The 6,000-nt window shown below is 53.7% G+C and overlaps 1 long non-coding RNA gene across 2 annotated transcripts in view; it reads left to right on the top strand.

Moving 5' to 3' along the window:
- Nucleotides 1-1,427: 1,427 nt before the first annotated feature.
- Nucleotides 1,428-6,000, top strand: part of LOC131821597 (uncharacterized) — a 92,714-nt gene continuing 88,141 nt past the window's right edge. For both annotated transcript variants that reach the window (XR_009349948.1, XR_009349949.1), the window contains exon 1: nucleotides 1,428-1,981. This is a non-coding gene — a long non-coding RNA (uncharacterized LOC131821597). The remainder of the gene's footprint in view (nucleotides 1,982-6,000) is intronic.

The raw sequence follows: 6,000 nt of genomic DNA, 5'->3' as shown, positions 1-6,000 counted from the left end.
TACAATTGATCGCGTTTTAACATGGAAGTTGTTGACCAAAAGAACAAAACCCCACTACGTGTTTTGACAACGAGGAGGATGTCTCTGGAATTATCATCATCCAGCACAGAGAACTTCGGGGCGGTGACATTTCATTAAAGGAAAGCCTGTATATCGTTTTCGCATTTCTTATTACGTTCGATACAAAAATGGGAGTGAAGTAACTCGGAAACAATTCGCCCAGACGGTTCATGTGATGGAAACAAAAAGAGGGGATCCTTCAAGCTGATCACCATGATGCCTCCCAGGCCTGTGAAGTCTGTCATTAGCAGGAGGGAACGCCTGTCCTGCCATGAGATGCCTCTGTCTTGTCCCACCACCCCGAGATTTGGTCCTTTCGAGTCCTTCAATCTCTATGGAATCAGTGATAGCCACCATTCCACTAAAATGTGCATGCATATATAAATTTTTTGAAAAGGATATATTTAGCAGAGAAGTAACAGAAGGGAACATTTCCACGCCTCATCAGAAACATGCAGGCTTTGCAGGCTCTCCGAGGGAACCTGGTAGGCAGTGCATTGGGAATCTCCCCATCCAGGCTCCCTGGATGTCTGGATCTTTGTCACACCTTCCGGGTGCCCTGAGCATCTTTCTCCCCTCATCTGAGGTCTCAAAGGACAAGAAACAGCTCTTGGCTGGGTCACTTGGGCAATGTTTTCTTTCCTTAACACCAGAAAGCCTCACATTCCAAGCTACCCCAAAGCCAGCAAAGTCAACACACTTACCCATGGCGGGAGGAAACTGTATCCATTTTTTTGCACCGAGGATTACAGTGAGAAAGGTTACTTACGTAACTGCACGAGAGGGGATAATTTAGGATAGGTGTCTTCAGGGTTAAACAAGAGGAACGGTCTGCAGGAGGGAGATGATGAATACATTCTGGCATATAAAATTCCATACGGTACGATTTTAACCCGTCATTAAAAGTACGCCTTTGAATAATATTTAGTGACCTAGAAAAATATTTTTAAGGCGAGGTAACAGAATGAGAGTGCGGAGCTATTTCCATCCTGAAAGTCCCATTTTATTATTCACCTCCTTTCTACCCTCAACTCCCATTTTTGGATGGGAAATTTTCCTGCACAGAAAAACACGACAGGCAGGGCCATGCCAGCTCACGTTAACACGGAGTCTTCTCTGGGAATTTCTGAGGTTTGGGGACGGAAAATTGGCTACGTTCTGTTTTCTTTTAGGAGGAGTAAACATTTTGTACCCCATCCGCGGTGAAGCTTCCGTGAAGCGAGAGGTTTCATCAGGTGCCCGGAGCACCCAGCCCGACCTCCGGGCGACGCCCTCGCGAGGGTTGCACAGTAACAGCCGCTCCGAGGTTCGCCTTATGGGGCGAGCGGCTCTCCGGAGCACGGCGGGGCCTGGCCGGGCCTCCCGCGCGAGCTCTCACCGAGGGGGTTTAATCTTAGGACGGGGCGGTCCTGGGCAGCTCGGGCGTGCGCCATCCCCTGCGGGCAGGCAGCCCACTTTCAGAGACACCGTCCTGGGCGCCCCCCTACCCCCACGGGCACCACGAGAGCCCTGAGAGTTTGGGCCTGGCTCTCCGTTCCGCAGAGCCTGCGCCTCCACCGCCCAGAGCGCTCCCCAGGGCCCCCTCCCTCCAGGAGCTTCCCCCTTCCCCCCCACCTCCACCCACCTTCAGGCTGGGGCCAGCGCCCCCCAGCTCCCCTGCCGCCCCTTTCCAGTTTCTCAGCCCGCTGGGCACCGCACCCCACCCCCACCCCGAGGGCCTTAGGACCCCCCTCCCCCGCCGAGGAGCCGGTGAGCTAGGCCCGTTTCGGGGAGAAGCACAAGTAGCGAGGGCCCGGCCGGCCGGCGAGGTGGGGGGCGGGGTGGGGGCGGGGGCGCTGCGAGTGCGCCGCTCTTCGAAGGTCCTCGGTATAGCTCTTTCGGCGGAGCTGGGCGCCGGCGGTGACCTCTTAACAAAGAACAGGTTCGGGCGGCCGGCCCCCTCACCCCACCCGGAGGGGCCGAGGGGGCCACGTGACCTTTCCAGACCCGGCCCCCACCGAGAGGGGCCGGGAGAGGGGGGGGGTCACCGGGGCGGGGAGGGACGAGGGAAGGAGGGGGAGGAAGCCTGTGGTTGCTGGGGGAGGGCGGGGAGGGGAGAGGCGGGGCAGGGAGCGGGCCTGGAGGGGGGAGTGGAATGTGGAGATGGGGGATGGGAGGGGCGGGGCGGGGCGGGGGGGGGGCGGGGATGGGAGGTAGGGGACGTGGGGGACGGGAGGCTGACCGCGAGAGGGGCGGGGCAGGGGGAGGAGGAGGCGGGGCAGAAGGTGGAAGAGGACCCGTACGCCTGGGGGGAGGAGGGCTGGGGCGGGGGAGGAGGGGGGAGATGGGGGGGGGAGGGCGGTGGGAAGCGGAGTGGGGGATGGGAAGAGGAAGTGGAGGGGGAGCGGGAGGGGGAGGGGTGAAGGCCGAGGAGGGGACCGGTGGGAGGAGGGGAAGGGCGATGGCAAGTGGGGGAAGAAGGGGCCTGGGGCTCGGCCCAACCCCATGCTAGAGACTCATTAAGATGCAATTGCCAATTTTTTTTTTTTTTAAACCAGACTGTATAAATTTACAGTTTCCTTTTCAGCTGAAGCAGACAATGTTAAAACACATTAGATTTTCTGTTTCAGAATGCAAATTAAACAGAGCGAGCTCTTGGAAGGCTTAATTAGGGCTTAAGAAAATATGAGATTTAAAACATGGATGCTTGAGGAAGGCCAATTCTAGCCCGGTGGAAATATGGTCTCTCTCTCTCTTCCTTTTTTTGTGACTTAAAAAAGAGAATTGCTTAATAATAAAACGGCCCAAGCCTTCCTCCAACATAACAGGAAGTGCTGCTTAAAAAAACATTTCTTTAAAAGAAAAAACAAAAACCCAAGCCCTTGTCCAGGAAAGGGGGTGGGTTTGGGGTGGAGGCTGGGTGTTCCCCCCCCCCCCCCCCCCCCCCCCCCCCCCCCCCCCCCCCCCCACCCCCCCCCCCCCCCCCGGGCTGAAGGGTCATCACACAGCCGCTGATGCTGGCTCCCCCTCCACTCCAAGGAGCTGGACTCCAGCCTCCCCCACCTCCTCCCCACCCCCCCATCGAGAAGTGACTCTCCTGACTAGTTGGCGGTTAACTAGGTGCTCTCCTTTTTCTGTTCCTTTCCTTTGGCCCCGAAAGCCAAAACAACAAAAACAACCAACTAGAAAAGGAACCCCCTTCCGCCCCCTCCCCACCAACAAAAACCAAACAGAAAACCCACCCAAAGTCTGCCTCAGCTGTTCTGGCTGATCTTATGTGAGCTCTGGAGGCTATTTTCTGCTCTTTTCTCTCCCCGGGGAGAGATTTAAGGCCTTTAAATGCCATTCTGTGCACACAATCACTTAAAAATGGTCTGGCACAGGGGAAAAATTGGCAAATGTATAGTTCACAATCTGTTCCCATCACGTGAATCCAGAGTCAGCAAGAGCTCCTTGGGCTTCTCCAAGCCAGAGCTCGAAAGGGTGGGGGTGGAGGGGCCTCCTCAGTGGAGGAGGAAGAAGACAGGCTTTGGGGGCTGCTGGATGGGGGGTACTCCTGCATGAGTCCAGGTGTGCTAAATGTCCCATTTTGGTCTGGAGAGTGAGGAGTCTTCTTGTTCAAAACTGGGAGGAAAAGAGAGAGGCACCCTGACAACTTGGGGGTTTCTGTAGGGTCTCTGCATTTTGCAAGTGGTGGATGGGGTTTCCACAGGCGGGCTAGGGCTGTCTTAGCAAAGTAACGCAGTGTAGGTGGCTGAGACAACAGGCCTTTATTTCCTGGCGGTTCTGAAACCTGCACCTGTGAGACCAAGTGGTCGCCAGCCGCGGTTGCTCCCGAGGCCTCTCTCCTCGGCGTGTTGGTGGCTCACGTCGCCCTGTGTGCTCACATCATCTTCCCCCTGTGCCTGTCTAGATCCCAATGTCCACTTTTTACAAGGATGCCAGTCATTTTAGATCAGGACCCAGCCTGATCACCCCCATTTCATTTCATTCCATTTCATTTCAGTTCATTCAAGAGCCTGATTGCAAATACAGTCAGATTCTAAAGTAGTGGGAGTTAGGATTTCAACATAGAGTTGGGGTGTGGGGGGGGGGGGGGACACAACTCCGCCTGGAACAGGGTTGGGGAGACCACTTGAGAGGCTTGGTGGAGGAGGGGCAGAGGGTAGGGAAGGGCTCACACCCCTCCTGCAGCCTGGGGTGTGTGTCCTGGGGGTGGGGGCGGGGTGGTGCCTACAGCCCCAGAGCCTGCAGAAGGGAGAGAGCTCACGGTGGGGAGGGCAGCTCTGAACTGAGAGGCCTGGGTCATCTCCCCACAGGACAGCTGCAATTTTAATTCTCTGTTCTGGGAGATGAGAGATTTAAAAAAAAAGAGATTACTTCTATATTCCCTCTTCACCGCACAGCCCGAGGGTCAGCTGAAAATGCTACTCCAGACGAGTTTTTCCTGAGTCATCTCTTTCTGGCAGGAGTTGTGTCTTATTAATGTCTGTGTCCCCAGAGTTTACCGTAGTGCTTGGCCCCGATGAGGGAGCCTAAGGTGTGTTTGTGGAATAATCATGCGGCTTTTCAAGATGTTAATTTAATCTTCATTGATCGTAGGTGACGGAAACCACAAAGCCTTTGATTGTGAAATGATAACTGGTAATTATTAAAAGGAGAGTTCTCTCTCTTTAGTTGCTTGACCAGGGGAGAGGAGGCGGCGGTTCTGATACTGTGGGTTTCCTCCAGCTGCTCTCAGAAAGGAGATGTTAAAAGAAAGAAAGAGAGAAGGAGGGAGGGAGGAGAGAGATGTCCAGGAGCCGAAGTCTGCTGCAGCTATGGTTTCAACGGCCTTGATTAACGTTTGATTCCCCTGTGGGGTGGCCAGGAAGACTTTGTTGATGTCAGGATGCTTTTAGATTTGTGAGGATCTGCCTTGAAGTCCAGCCTTGGCAATGTCCGCAGGAGCACAGCGGATTCTGGGAACAACATATGTAATGCGGAGACACGCATGGTTGTGATTCCCGTGAGTGGTCCTGGAGCGCTGGCTGGCTGGGTCAGTTATGGGCAAAGTGCGTCCTTTCCTTCTGGAGGAAATCCATTTTGTCCCGGACCCTCTCAGGCATCCAGGATCTTCCCCCTTTATTCACTTTAAAAAGCTCACTGAGTTCCATTCGCCCCCGGAGGCTCCGGGACAGAATTGGCAGGACACTGGGCAAAGGCTGAGGGAGTCGGGTCAGTGTGGCGCCCTTCATTGCTCTGCCAAGCACAATGTCACAGTCTCTTCTACTGAACCATGCTAGCCGGAACCCATTATCGGTGAGTCGATAGAAATTATATAATTACGTGTATAAGTTCTGGCTCAGACTCCCAGTAGGTAATTAATGAGAGGCCAAAGGTTGGGGAAAGTGGAATCATTCACACATTCTGTCAAGGCTTTTCGCTGCTTTCTAAATTCTTGGGTCTTTTTTGTGTATTTTATTCTGTTTGTCTTTGCTGTTTATTTGGAGATGGCTTGTTTGATATATAGGAGTGGGAAGTGAAGGGAAGTTACTGCTTGGTGAGAGCACCAGAGGAAGGTGGAAATATTCATAGTGCACATCGGTGGGTTTTGCCTACTTCCATGGCCAGTCCCTGTCTTTTGGTTAAAACAGGTAAAGGTTCTTTATGGAACGCTTGGCTGTCACTCTGACATACAGAGCTCTTGGCGATAAATTTGGGGACCAGGCCTGGCCAAACAACGTGTCACATCCCTTGGCTACAGTGACTGGTTAGGGAAGAGTGTGTCACCCATGATATCCAGAAAGAGCCAGATATGGGCTTTGGTTACAATTGCTGACAGAGGGGTTTCTTTGGTTATTTGCTTGCTTGCTTGCTAAACTGGTAACATGTAAACCTAGATTTGATAAAACCCATCTTCTTTATCAGTGCTTAGGACTGAAGATAGCACTGAGAAACATGGTGCTGAGGAATAGAGAG

The sequence above is a fragment of the Mustela lutreola genome, chromosome X (genome assembly GCF_030435805.1).
Source record: "Mustela lutreola isolate mMusLut2 chromosome X, mMusLut2.pri, whole genome shotgun sequence".
NCBI lineage: Eukaryota > Metazoa > Chordata > Mammalia > Carnivora > Mustelidae > Mustela > Mustela lutreola.
The sequence above is the reverse complement of the archived record's forward strand: the minus strand, read 5'-3'. Positions and strand labels throughout refer to the sequence as shown.